The sequence below is a fragment of the Pinus tabuliformis genome, chromosome X (assembly GCF_031772625.1).
Source record: "Pinus tabuliformis cultivar Carrire ecotype Pingquan chromosome X, CPIR1, whole genome shotgun sequence".
NCBI classification, from domain to species: domain Eukaryota; kingdom Viridiplantae; phylum Streptophyta; class Pinopsida; order Pinales; family Pinaceae; genus Pinus; species Pinus tabuliformis.
In genome coordinates this window covers 301,039,194-301,054,579 of record NC_142308.1, presented here as the reverse complement: position 1 = coordinate 301,054,579, position 15,386 = coordinate 301,039,194, and positions in this window count along the sequence as shown.

Genomic DNA, 15,386 nt, shown 5'->3' with positions numbered 1-15,386 from the left:
CCAATCCTGCACGAAATCATCTAGTTTATACAATGTCAGAAATTTTACTCAGTCATAGTCCCATTAAAACCCAATCCTGCACTAAATCATCTAGTTTATACAATGTCATACTTCTGGCTGGTTATAAAAGTTAATAAACTTTTAAACTCAAAATAATTTATAGGAAAGTACTTTATATCATTATTATATAAATCATATAAAGCTGAAGCAAAATTAAAGAAAACTTAAACCTCGTTAATTCACCGTAATATTGACTGACGAAGCATTTTTCCGCTTAAAATACTAAAGGGAATTTTAGTGGTTCAACGAAACACTATACTATACCGAAAAAAAAGCCCTTTATTTTTCAACCAGAAGTTTTCGGTGGAATACGGAATCCTGTGCAAAACTGAAGGTGAACGCTGATATGTCAATAGCTCGAGGGAGGTCCGGAGAGCACGTAGCTACTAGGGCTTCATTAGATCCCATTGAAATTAAATTTTGAAAGATAACATTGAAATTAAATTTTGTGTTCCATTTTCAACGTCCAATATTTACTGGGGCATCACTATTAAGTTCATTCCAAAAAAATTCAAAATTTTCTACCGGGAGTGCTCAGTTTGAAATATTGAACGCGTGAGTGAAAGTGTACCTGCGTTAATTACGTCTGCACCAAAGGAGTCAGGGCGGTCTTGTCTCCAACCTGTATTAACTGCATAAGTACAACGAGCTTTACCAACGAGCTTTTACCCTGCCGGAATAGGAAGGCGGTCGAGTCGCCGGGAATTACCCTGGGAATCTACACATGGTGCATGTTATGGGCATGGTAGGGTGGAGGAAAATGCTATTTCTAACCCCATAGCCTTATTAATGCGGGGCTACATGTGCAGGAGATAGCCACCTCGCGTTTAGATAATAAAAAAAAAACGGCATAGTACCCACCTCGCGTGTTATAAACACCTATCTCCTGTGCATGTAGCCCCGCATTAATGAGGCTATGGGGTTGGAAATAGGAGTTGCCGTAGGGTGGAGCTGCGGTGCATGCCCAGTCACATTAAATATCGCTTGCCATGTTCATGCCCATGCGAATGCAGAGATGCATTTCGGTTGACCAAATGTACTCTTAAGTGCCTTAAATACCCAATAGCTTAGGATTTATGCGTTGCCGAGACGTATTACCAAATCATAGTAGGACTTTTTTGTCTGTTTCCCTTCAATTTGTGCTTGATCTGAGTGTAAATTCTATTCCAGTCCACCAGTCCAATCACAAAATGAATGGTTGATTTTGTGAGTAGCGGCCTTCTCTAATTTAAGGATAACGCGTATTTCATGGTCTTCTTTATTTGAATTTAAATAAAAAAATACTATAGTGATTCTTCTGCAAGTTCTATTGGGTTTGATTTTGTATATCTAGTTTTTTAAGCAGTAGAACTAGCGTTATTGGGCAAAACTTACTTATGAAATATCCATATTCTAAATATGGTTGTGGTAAGTGTTTTTATTGTAGATTAGTGTATTCATATGGTGGTGGGAGTCAAATGTGATGTGGTAAGTGTTTTTAGCGTAGATTAGTGTATTCATATGGTGGTGGGAGTCAACTGTGAGAAATAAACATTATGTCACGAAAAAGTCGGGTTTGACATTGTCTCTTGAGGTAAACATTCTCATCGGGTAGTTAGTCTTTTGACCCAGCATTATTTTTCTATTTAACATTTACACTAACATTAAATTTATTTTAACTATATATACTTTCAATACTTTTAACTTATAAATGTCCAAATATATTAGGTTCAATATTGAATTAATATATCTCAATTAGCAATTATCTTTTGTGATGATAAAATGTAAAATCTATGGTATTAAAATTTTAAAGTAGTTTTGTATTTTCCAACATCAAAATATGTTGTACTAGCAGTCTAACCACATTGCTTTTTTGCCTTGAAAATTATGGAAATTCTAACAATATTTTGATAAAATTTGGTAGGTTTTGTAAATCGAGGTTATAGTTGTCAAACTTCAAGATTTTGGGTGCTTCAGACAATTTTGATGGTGTCGAATCCATTTCCACCATCAAAAATTTTATTAAGACACCACTACTACAAGATTTTTCCAAATTTTTTGCCCTGATTCTAGCCACTTTTGACCATCCGAGCAATTCCTCGGCCTCTGTAGAAGACGCCAAAAATTACAATATAAGATTCTAAATAATGTGTATGGTTAAAAAATTATAAATTAAAAAAAATGGTTTTAAATATAGAAAAAATGTAAAGTTTAGATTTACATTTAGATTTGATATAACATTTTTAGTTGAATATTTAAGTTTATATATATATAGATACATATATATATACAAAGTGTAAAGTTTAGATTTACATTTAGATTTGATATAACATTTTTAGTTGAATATTTAAGTTTATATATATATATATATATATATATATATATATATATAGTTTAAAGCTTAGATTTACATTTAGATTTGATATAACATTTTTACTTGAATATCTAAGTTTATATATATATATATAGATATCCACACACACTCTACAAACTACTATGAGTGAGAAGATGTAGTATCTTTAAATGAGTGTAAACATTTAAATGTCTACTCAATATGGAAAAAAAATGTTATAGTATCCCTAAAATAAAACATTAGATCAAAAAATAATAATAATAAAGCAATTAAAAACTCATAAACAATCAAAGGTAATAAAAAATATACATCCTTAAAATAGAACACTAGATCAAAATAATAATAATAATAATAAAGCAATTAAAAAGATAGGTAATAAAAAGTATTTTATTATATTGTAATTTCTTATTAATAAGTTTACAAACTTTTTTTTTAAATGATAATGTCCATATCACATTAAATCAATTAAAAGTAATGAGTCATATTCATAACTATTATATTTGATAACTTTATATTAAACATTAATTAATAAACATATAAAATTTCAACATTTACAATTATTTTTTCCTTGAGTTGTATATCTTGTTATATATCTCTATCATTAATTTTATACAAATCACATTAATAAAACAAATTATAAAACATATAATAATGTACAATATCAAGGTTTTAATCAAATTAAAAATAAAAATATTTTTATATATAAAGATATGAAATTTATATAAATATATAAATAATATTATTAAAACCCAACAAATATTTATCTTAATTTATAATCTACCAAGTGTAGAGAGGGATCAAATCTCTCTAGGTGTAAATATTTTTTCATGTTTTACACTTAAAAATATGTTTGCATCTTGAGAAATTTAGTAATACCTCTCTACCTTAGCAGATCCGGAGTTAAAATGGATCTATGGTTATTTATCCTCCACCTTTTGTTTATTTTGCCTATGTCAATATCTATTTCAGTTTTGCTTATGCGTGTGTTAAGGAAAAGCTATACTAGCATATTGTTTTTTTTCTATTTATAGATGTGAGCATTTTATGGAACAATTGCTTTGTTTGTTAACCTGCGGATTTTAGAAAAAGGCCCAGTTGTTAATTTTAGAAAAGATATTGTTAAACACACATGTGGTACGTTAGAGGATACTTCTTTTGGCATTGAATATATATACATACCCGAATACCTTGCGGGCATGGGGGCGAGGGGAGGAAAATAATGACATATCTTTTATTTATGTCTTGAATGGTTTGCTTCATGGTCTATTTGTTGCCTGAATTCTTAGTTTCAAGGTGGTTCCTGTGTTTATCCCTTTTGAGTCATAAAGCTCTGCACTAAATATTTTATAGTAAAGTGAACCCAGTATAGCCATCTCATTCCTTACTCGTTGTTGGATAATTGCTTCATGGTCTATTTGTTGCCTGGATTCTTAGTTTCAAGGTGGTTCTTGTGTTTATCCCTTTTGAGTCATAAAGCTTCGCACTAAATAATTTTATAGTAAAGTGAACCCAGTATAGCCATCTCATCCCTTACCAGTTGTTGGATAATTGTAATCATTTTTGCTAGAGTAATTCTTACCTATGATAGGGAAGTCGAGTTAAAGCTCCGTCGAAAAGGAGTTGAAACATTGATTAAGGAGTAAGGGATCTTTGCAAAGGAAATGAATTTAATTAACATGCGAGTCTCTATTTTTTAGTTGTAGTTTGGAAGGTAGGTCCCATTAGTTAGAGATCGACCCCCATTCAAACTCCTTCATACTATGAAGTCTGAAACATAGGTCGACCCTCAACCTTGTGTAGCGACTCTCGCTAGTTGGTAGTTGGAGGAAAATCAAGTGTAAATCCAAAACAAGTAAGGGAGTGAGCCGACCCCCAATCTCAAGTCGAGGCTGACCCCAACCCATGCAGATAATGGCATAGTTGGGTGGTACGCTACATCGGAAGCAAGTTCGACCCAAATTATCTAGGAGTCTTGACCCCAACCTTCTCTTGGGAATCATGTATTGGTGTGATGATTTAAGTTTTCTTTGATTTATTAAAAGAAAGAGAGAGAGGGCCAAAAAGGGGGTTTCTCGTGTGTGGGAGTGAGTGTTACACTAAAATTTGTCACCATGACTATTTTCAGTTAGTATGGCTCCATCAACTGTCATACTATCCTCCTTGGCAAGCCTCATACCTCTGCTCTCCATGTCAAACTCCAAGAAATAGAGAAAGTCATTAAAAATCTATATATCTCTGGGTACGCAGTTTCTCTTAGCCTTACCTGCGTGTACGCACTCCAAGTTCACAATACCTGCGTACTTGTACGCTCTGTATGTAAAGCAATGGGTGCGTACTCCTGTAAAGGTCAAAAGGCGCAAGTTTCACTCCAAAAAAGTTACTTGTGGTCATTTCTAGAGCCTTCTAGAAGCTTGTTTGACGTGTATGAAGCGCCTCCAGATGGTTCATGTATCCCTACCAAAGAGGAACTTATCCCATCAAGAGGGGAGCTATCCCATCCAAAGAGGGGCTTATCCCATTGATGGTGGACCTGAATAACTTCCTCTAGAGCACTATAAATACAGGCATTGGGCCAAAGGGAGGGAGGTTGAAAGCTGAACATTCCTAAGGGTAGATGCTGCTGGAATTAGGACTCCCTTGTAAAGCTTGAGAGGAGAGATTCCCATCCTTTCCTAGCCTTATTTGAGAGTGGGTGAGCTGATCAAAGTAAAGGAAAACTCTTGCTGGACCCTAGGAGGGACTTGCACAACACCAAGGTTCAGGTTGTAATGGTTCCTTTTGTTACCTTTTAATGCAAATGAACTTATTTTTCTCAACAGATTGTTATTCATGGTTTGTTTCATATACTCCTTGGTCTGTATGATGGATATGTATTGTTTTATGAGTTTATCAGGTGCTATTTAGTCTTTTGGCTTGTTAGTGAATGCAGGTTTCGAAGAGAAGGAGGAGCTCATCCGGATCGGCGAGGCTGGACTAATACAAAGCGTTGGACTAAAGGTATGTTAAATATCCTTTGATTACTTGTATTTGCAATGCATGTTTAGAGAAAGGTAGCTTTATTTGTCTTGTTTGTCACTAGAAAGTTTTTGCTTCTAGGGAGGTCGGTTTTGTCCGCACTAACGACTCTTTCCGCATGACAAAATGGCGACTCCGCTGGGGAATCCATTGATGTGAATGTTTTTTCCTTTGTATGAAATTTTGATATGAGAAAAGTCGTTTGTTTTCTGGTTTTTGGCTGTCTGACTGTATTTTTGGGTGGGCTAGCTTAGGGTTAAATTAGATTTTAGTTTTTCTTTGTTTTGCTAGAAGTACGCAGCCTTTGCGTTGAGCACAGTGCGTACCTGTACGCACTGCAGCTTTGTGCACAGAGTGTACACACACCTGTGCAAATAGGTTGCCTGCGTACGCTGTCAAAATTGAGAAAATTTCAATTTTCTTCTTTTTTGCCTTTTAGATTTTGTTTTTAATTTGTTTTTGCTGCCCAGATCCACTGTTCACCTGTCAGAAGCTTTCATCTTGGCTAATTTCATTGGCATTCCTGCTTTAAGCTTTCATCAATTGGGTGTTTTGAGTCTCTTTTTTGAGAAATTCTTAATTTGATTTCCGTTGGTCATTACTTGGAGGTTTGTCTCAGTCCTTTCACAATTTTGCATCTTTTTGCTTTTTTTTTTGCAAAAAAAATTCCCCCTCATTCGCCGGGGGGGGGGGCTAAATTGTGTATGAGTGTTAATCGCCTTTGAGTGTTTTCATTTTTTGATCTTTGGAACTCTCACCCAATTTTCTCGAATTGCACTTGATTGGTTCTTAGATTACATTAGAATCATCTTGTGTTTGAGAATTCTCTTGCATAGATCACATTTGCATAATTAGAATTCTCATTTTCAGAATATGAATGAAAACTGTGCATAGATTACATTGCATACTTTTCAAGTGAATTGTGCATAGATTGCAATTGCATAGTTTACATTCTGAAAAATCAATCGTAGATTTAGATCAGTTTTCTTTGATTTGAATTTACACAAAAATAAAAAATAGAAAAAATGGTTTGGAATTGATTTGCATTAGTTTTTCTTGATAAAATTAGTGCATTAGAGAATTTGTTATATTTTCTCTTAGTGATCAATTTTTTCATTGTTGGAAGTGAATGAAAACTCTCTCCTTACTTTAATTAGGATTCATCGAATTTAAAAGATTACATTATCATATTCGATTACATTCAGTTGAGTCGGGTCATAACACCATTGGTTTCGTATCCATTTACCCATTTGAGTAATAACAGCCTTAATAACACAACGCTTAATTAAAATTCATCTAGTAATTTTTACATTTCTAGGGCTCTGAAACACCAACATAGATCAGGCTAGTGTCTTGGAGTAGGAGAGTAATTAACTCTCCAAGATAGCAAAACCAAACAAGTAGCTCATCTTGTGGTAGGATAAATCCAACTGTTACATTTATGCTCTGGGAAAGCTCCTCTTAAAGGAGAAGCACGAGACCGTGTCCGAACCAGTGAGGGGATCAATCCTCCTTCATTGGGAAAGATGCCAGATACGCACGTACTACAAACGGTAAACCTCGGATTATTGTTGAGGAGCCTGGGGTCACTTGTCGGTAAACCTTGGATTATTGTCAAGGAGCCGGCAAGGGGATTGAGCTTGTTACTATGCCCTTGCGTGCTATCGGGTCGTAGACTGTTCCCCCAGGTGTATTTGTTGCTGTTGGTGACCTTAGTGGCCATTATCTTTAGGGTTCTACCCAAGGTGACGGTGGAGGGAAGATCCCACTGTACCTGGAGCAAACGTCGGCTAGACTCACTTGGATTTTCTGGGGGGTTCACTTCACTCGAGACGGTAAAGTGGAGGAACTTGGTCTAGTCTATTCATTAAGCAGGTTGCCGGGGTAACTGTTCCACCCGCCACTTCTGTACTGAATTCTGCGATGTTGGATTTCATCACCAACTAGTGTTTTCGGTCCGGAAGGTTACTGTTTATGTGTGGTTTGACTCCTAGATTTGATAGTGCGTGTTAATTTGTTTGTTTTTACTTTTAGAGACCATAGGTGTAAATTGTGAATTTTAATTGTTAGGTGTGAATTGTGAATTGTTAATTTTAGTTTTAAATTGTTAATAAAATTCACTGAAGTTGAATATAATGGCAAGTGTTCCAGAATTTACCAACCTAGGAACCCCTCCTAACGAGAATCCTAGTACTTTTCCTTACTTTGGAAATGTTGGTCCTCCTTATATGGCTACTTTGTCATTACCTGGATTTACAATAGGTTTACCGATATGGTTATTTTCAACTTCGTTGGCCCAAAGTACTCCAATTGTTCCACCTCAACCGAATGCTTCACCTCAACAAAGTTCACCATCTCAACATCACCAACCTTCTGTTGACCCTTTACCTTCTTCGCCTAATTTTTCTTCCTCCATTTCTTCCTCTTCGCCTGGTAAAAGCCTTGATGCTAGTAACCAGGAGGCTAAGAAGAATAAGAAAGGGAAGAAGAAGAAGAAGAAGAAGAAGCAAGATAAGAAAGAAGTCAACCAACCAACCACAACTGTAAGTGTTAGGTGTGTTGAGGAAAACTCCGACATGCATCGTAAACCAAAATACCCTTGCAGGCTTTGTAAGGGTGACCACTTCCTTGTCAATTGTCCTGGTATTCCAAAGGTCTTGGAAGTATGGTCAGAAAAATCTCATCAACTTTCCATTGATCCATCAACCAGTGATAGTCATGTTCCTGGGAAAAAGGGTAAAGTTAGGTTTCCTTGTAAGTTATGCAAAGGGGGTCATCAAACTCACATTTGCCCTCACATGGATGAAGCCTCAAAATTGTTGGAAAACCTTACTATTCCACAGCAAGAATTTCCGATTGGTTACCGTAAACTTTCTCCCAACCTACCATCAACTGACGAAGTGATTGATCTAATTTCAAGTACAGTCGATCACACTCTTCCATCGGAGAGTGAAACTCATGTCACTCAGGTTGATGATCCATTAGTTGATCAAGTGGTCGATTCAATTTCACAAAGAGTCGATCCCACTTTCCATTTAGAGAGTGAACTTCATACCACTTAGGTTCTTCTTGTTACATCAGATTATTCTATGCCGGGGGGCATTTCACCTGTTTCTACAGAACCCCCTCCAAGCACTGAGGTCTTTTCCTTTGATTGGAATAGACTGACAAAACCTCGTCTTCCTTCCTCCATCCCTTTCCAAATCATTGTCAAGGCTGGTGGTAGGGACATACATCGTACGCAGGTAGATGAAGGTGCTTCTGTTAGTATTTTATCCTCAACTGTTTGGAAAGCTTTGGGTTCCCCTCATCTTGCGCCTATTACGCAGAATCTGAAAGCTTTTAACAGAACCATTAGTGAACCTTTAGGGATCCTTCCTAAGTTTTCTATTACCTTGGAAGGTAAAACTGTCTGTATTGATCTTATGGTAGTTTGAGGTCCCTTGGATTTCAATTTACTCCTTGGACGAGACTATGTTTATGCAATGAAAGCTGTCGTATCGACACTCTTTCGCGTGATGTCTTTCCCTCACAATGGCAGTATTGTGACTGTAGACCAGCTTTCGTTCCCTATTCTTGTCTCAACTACCAATAATATGACACCCCTAAATGTTCCTGATTTTAAAGTGGTATCTACCCTGCCACGGGTTAATTATGTGGCAACTGGTCCCATGTTTTCAGTTACCGATGTAAGTGAGCCTCTCTCTGTGTGCTCATCTTCCTTTGATGTAGATCCGGTCATTGACATGGAAAACTCTATGGGATTACTTGAACACGATGTTCTTATCCCTTTTGAGTCCCTTGACATGTGTTCCTTCCAAAGAACTATTCTTCCTTCTGATGAAGATATCTTGGAAGCCATGATCAAGGTGCGTCCATTGACATGTCTTCCTTCCAGTTGGAAGCCATGATCAATCAGGGTGAGGAAAGTTCCTTTTACTGTGTCAACCTCGTTAAAAAATGAATCAGTGTGAGTGAGCATAGTTCCTTGTCTTGTGTCAAGCTTGTTAAAAAATGAAACAAGGAGTCGCGAGGATAGTTTTTTCCTATATCAACCTCGTTAAAAAATGAAATAGGATGTGACGAGGAAAGTTCCTTTTACTGTTTCGACCTCGTTAAAAAATGAATCAGTGAGTACGAGGATAGTTTTTTCCTGTATCAACCTCGTTAAAAAATGAAACAGGCTAGAATGAGGATAGTTCTTTTACTGAGTCAACCTCATTAAAAAATGAATCAGGTAGATTTTAGGTTATGTAGGTAGATTATAGAAAGCAAGGGTTTTGAGGATAGTTCCTGTTACTGAGTCAACCTCGTTAAAAAATGAATCAGGTATGAGGATAGTTCTTTTCTTGTGTCAACCTCCTTAAAAATGAAACAACTCCCTTTTCAGGTTAAATATTGAAAGTAAACCTTCATTCCATCCATCTGGTTGAATGTAATGAAGCCTGGGGGGTATGTACCTCGTTTTGCATCATTATACTGGGGGCATGCGAACTTTTTGAGCATAGTTCCTTGTCTTGTGTCAAGCTCATTAAAAAATAAAACAAGGGTAGGTTAAGTAGGTAGATTGTAGAGAATAGTTATGAGCATAGTTCCTTGTCTTGTGTCAAGCTCATTAAAAAATGAATCAAGGTTTTTAGAGCATAGTTCCTTGTCTTGTGTCAAGCTCATTAAAAAATGAATCAAGGTTTTTAGAGCATAGTTCCTTGTCTTGTGTCAAGCTCGTTAAAAAATGAATCAAGGTTTTTAGAGTAGAGTTTTTTGTTAGGTAGATTGTAGAGAGTAGTTATGAGCATAGTTCCTTATCTTGTGTCAAGCTCGTTTAAAAAATGAAACGAGGGTTTTGAGGATAGTTCTTTTCCTGTGTCAACCTCACTAAAAAATGAAACAACTCCCACAAGTCTTTCCATGATCTTGAAAGTAAAGCTTCATTCCATCCACCTCATTGAATGCAATGAAACTTGGGGGGCATGTACCTCGTTTTGCGTCATTATGCTGGGGGCATGTGAACTTATAACAAGCATAGTTTTTCCTTTCAAGCTTGAGTAAACATGAAACCGAATCCGAGCATAGTTCTTTTCCTGTGTCAAGCTCGTTAAAAAATGAAACAAATCCTCCTCTAATTGAGTCAAGAGTTTGACTAGATCTCATAAATGTTAAGTCGTATTTTTAGGTTAGTTATTTTAGTTTTTGCATCTTTTCTTACAGTTTTAGGTCCAGTCTTTCAATGATATCGTAACTCAACCTTCATTTCATCCAACTGGTTGAATGAAATGAAGCTGGGGGGGCATGCGCTCTAGAAGTTATGCTTAGGGGGCATGAAGCATAGTTTTTCTCTGTTTCAAGCTTTTGTAAAAATGAAACCTATTTCGAGTCAATTTCAGTTATTTTCAAGACTCGTTAAACTCATGAAAATACCGAGATTATTTTGCTATCTTTCATTCTCGTAAAGCAAATGAAAATGCTGAGTTCTTTCCGTCTTTTCCTGCTCGTAAATTAAATTGAAAGTCGACCATATGAGTACATTTTTATCCCTTTTTCGAACTCGTTAAAACTTACGAAAAAGTGAAACCTCAGAGTCATCTTTTAAGCTCTTTTCTGACTCCTAAAATATGAAAAGATTGCCGAGCGTTTCTTTTTACACTCGTTAAAACGGAATTAAAAGACGGTCCCCTTATAGCTCTTTTCTGACCGTAAAAATAGGAAAAGATTGCCAGGTTTTTGTCGTTTCAAACTCGATACTGGAAATAAAACGACGTGTCCTTGATCACTTTTTACTTTTCAGGTCAAAGGCACTAATCATGAAAGTACTCCTTGGTCGCAAGACTAAGCGGTTGTCTCAAGTATTATTTTATACTTTTTCGAGCTTGGGAGACACAACTTTACGAAAAAGTTCAACCTGGAGTCTTCTTAAGTTTTTTCAGACTCTCTAAAAATGAAAAACGCCGAGTTTCTCCTATACTGGACTCGTTAAAATTTCACAGTAAAGGACTTGTTCGATTACAAACAGGAACGGACCACTCCTTCTTAGGGTTCGAATCAAAACTAAGTTGGACTCATCCGAAGGATGAGCTTATAATCAAGCATATGTTATCCTCCTCAAGCTTGTAAAAAATAAAGAGGTACTTGCCAGAAATGGTGGGGGAAAAGAGAGAAAAATGAGCCCATTTGTTATCCTTTGTCTCAGAAGAAGCCTTATTACCACTCTTGAACACGACACTTTTCATTCACCTGGGTTGGGAAATCCTTTGTCTCACAGTTGATCAAGCCACATTGAAAGTCTTTAGCCGGGTATTAACTTTGGGTCAAATGTCACCAAGCCATCTATCGTGTCGTTATGTGTTCAAGAGGTCTCTGCAATAAACATTCATCTGCAAAATACCCGTCATCCATCTTGACCATCCCTGAGTCAGTCCTTACAGCTACATTTCTTCAACTTGATCTATGATTTCGTGTTGTGGGCTTGCCTGCAACGGGTCGCTTTCTATCGACATCAGCACATTATCTAGAAAGATGACCTAGGAATCGTCAGTACCTTGAAGTCTGCATGCATCAATGGCAGGTTTCTCGCCTTTGACGACAATTTACATCATTGACTTTCGATCGAAGGATTCCGTGAAATGTTCGACATCAACTCATTCATTCACATCTCATGGATTGTACTGGGTACTTTGAGAACCATTGACATCACTGGTGGTCTCTCTCATGCTTGTTAACAGTTTACATCATTGACTGGTAATCAAGTGGTTTCTACCATGTTCGACATCAACTCATTTATTCACATGGATAGAATCGTACCTGTTCGGGAAGTAGAAATGAAGACCCTGGATCTAGTTTCTACCATCCAGGCTGCGAGGAGTTTTGTATTCATTATACAGTATACTAATCATAAACAGATGGCTGCGTCCATACTGTGTCTACAAAAGTCTATGATTATGATGTACTGCAAAATCATTCCTGTATCAGAGCAGTAGATAGTCAATTAGTTAAAGTTTTCAATCTGAGTATGTGAATGCCTACCTCAGCGATGATATGATCATATATATGTATTTTGTGTTGAATACTTACAGGTTCCAACTGGGCTCTCCACAAGATAATCCTTGAAATGATAAAGTACTTCACCCTTCCTAGATAAAATGAAACCCTTATCTACTACAGGCTTCGCACTTTAGGGGGAAATCTGTTACACTAAAATTTGTCACCATGACTATTTGCAGTTAGTATGGCTCCATCAACTGTCATACTATCCTCCTTGGCAAGCCTCATACCTCTGCTCTCCATGTCAAACTCCAAGAAAGAGAGAAAGTCATTAAAAATCTATATATCTCTGGGTACGCAGTTTCTCTTAGCCTTACCTGCGTGTACGCACTCCAAGTTCACAATACCTGCGTACTTGTATGCTCTGTATGTAAAGCAATGGGTGCGTACTCCTGTAAAGGTCAAAAGGCGCAAGTTTCACTCCAAAAAAGTTAATTATGGTCATTTCTAGAGCCTTCTAGAAGCTTGTTTGACGTGTATGAAGCGCCTCCAGATGGTTCATGTATCCCTACCAAAGAGGAACTTATCCCATCAAGAGGGGAGCTATCCCATCCAAAGAGGGGCTTATCCTATTGATGGTGGACCTGAATAACTTCCTCTAGAGCACTATAAATACAGGCATTGGGCCAAAGGGAGGGAGGTTGAAAGCTGAACATTCCTAAGGGTAGATGCTGCTGGAATTAGGACTCCCTTGTAAAGCTTGAGAGGAGAGATTCCCATCCTTTCCTAGCCTTATTTGAGAGTGGGTGAGCTGATCAAAGTAAAGGAAAACTCTTGCTGGACCCTAGGAGGGACTTGCACAACACCAAGGCTCAGGTTGTAATGGTTCCTTTTGTTACCTTTTAATGCAAATGAACTTATTTTTCTCAACAGATTGTTATTCATGGTTTGTTTCATATACTCCTTGGTCTGTATGATGGATAAGTATTGTTTTATGAGTTTATCAGGTGCTATTTAGTATTTTGGCTTGTTAGTGAATGCAGGTTTCGAAGAGAAGGAGGAGCTCATTCAGATCGGCGAGGCTGGACTACTACAAAGCGTTGGACTAAAGGTATGTTAAAGATCCCCTGATTACTTGTATTTGCAATGCATGTTTAGAGAAAGGTAGCTTTATTTGTCTTGTTTGTCACTAGAAAGCTTTTGCTTCTAGGGAGGTCGGTTGTGTCCGCACTAACGACTCTTTCCGCATGACAGTGAGGAATGAGAACATGCGAAGGTAATTGAATTTTATACTGTGGGTTTTATTTTGGAAGAGTGATTGACCTTACTTTGTCGTTGCATCATTTGTGGTATCAAAGTGTACCTTTTTTAGCTCTAGAAAAGCCGTGTAACTACAAGCATAAATGAAACTCTATTAAGAGTGTGTTGTTAGTATGTCACCCAGAAGACAAATCTAGAAAGGGTGTGGAATGGACAACGACGTGAGATTGGAGATGAGGCGTATCCAGACAAGAATGGAGGCCGTGGAAACTGCCCAAAGATGAGAACCTAATGCAGGAGACATTAGTGAGAGTGAAGACTCTAGTTTTGAAGAAAAGGTGGAATGAACTCTATGAAAAGAGCAACAAGATGAGCAGCTAATAAAACTAATTACCAGGGTTGGGTCCAGACCAAAGATGGAAGTGTCACAATATGATGGCAACTTGAATGTGGAGGAGCTGCTAGATTGGATCAACACACTAGATAAGAATCTTGACTATGAGGATGTTGACGAGGACCATAAGGTCAAGTATGTTGTGACTAGGTTAAGAGGGCATGCAATGCTATGGTGGGACAAGTTGTAGGTAGATTGTAGGAAAAAATAAAAAGCAAAGAGTAAAAGTTGGGATAAGATGGTAGCTAAATTCAAGAGCAAATTTATTCCCAAGTATTACCAGCTGAATTTATTTAGGTAACTACAAAACCTTAGGAAAAAGTCCATGATAGTGAAAGAATATACAGAGGAATTCTATAAGTTGAATATCAAGGCAGGTCACATTGAGGAAGATGTAGATAAGGTGATCATGTACATAAATGGTCTGAAGTTTGAAATTCAAGATGAAACAGGCCTCTTAACCTTAAAGATCGTGGAGGATGCCTATCAGACAGCACTGAGGGTAGAAGAAAACTTGGCGATGAAGCAAATCCAATGCAGCAAAGAAAGGAGTCTATCTAGAGGAAGAGGATCTTGCAACAGGGGGAGATTCCAAGCTCCAAGGGAGGAAGCAGGGAGTTCCAATAGTCAATCTCCAAGAGAGTGAGAAACAAGAGGCAAAAGTTTTTTTCCAAGAGGCAGAGGCAAGGAAAGAGAAGTTAGATGTTATATAGGTGGAAAGATAGGCCATATGTCATGGAACTATCCTGAAAACAAATTAGAGAGTTACAAGAGGAGTACATGTTACAGAAGCCAGAGACGAGGAAACTATAGCATAAGTAAAAGAGGAAACCCATGAGTTGGGAAAGTCTCTAATACTGAAGAGGATTTTGATTAAAGGAAAAAAATAGAAACAAGAACCAACATAGAGGAGGAACTTGTTTAAAATTGTCTGCAAGTCCAAAGGAAAATGATGCAAGATAGCTATTGATAATGACAACACTCATAACTTAGTGTTGGTATAAACGGTGGAGAAATTACTAAGAAATTGGGGCTACAAAGGATGAAAAACCCCACTACTTATCAAGTGACATGGCTGCAAAAGGGACATCAGATTCTAGTCAATGAACATAGCAAGGTAGAGTTCCAGATTGGTAGCTACAAGGACAAGGTGTTGCACGACATCATGCCTATAGATGCTTGCCATAATTTATTAGGAAGCTCATGGCAGTATGACCGAGGAGCTACCCATTACAGGAGGAGGAATACCTACTCCTTCGAACAAGACAACTACATACACTTGATTTTACCTGTTGTGGCTCTTACAGACAACCCCCAGGTTGAGGAAAGGGTTAGTGCCTAGGACAT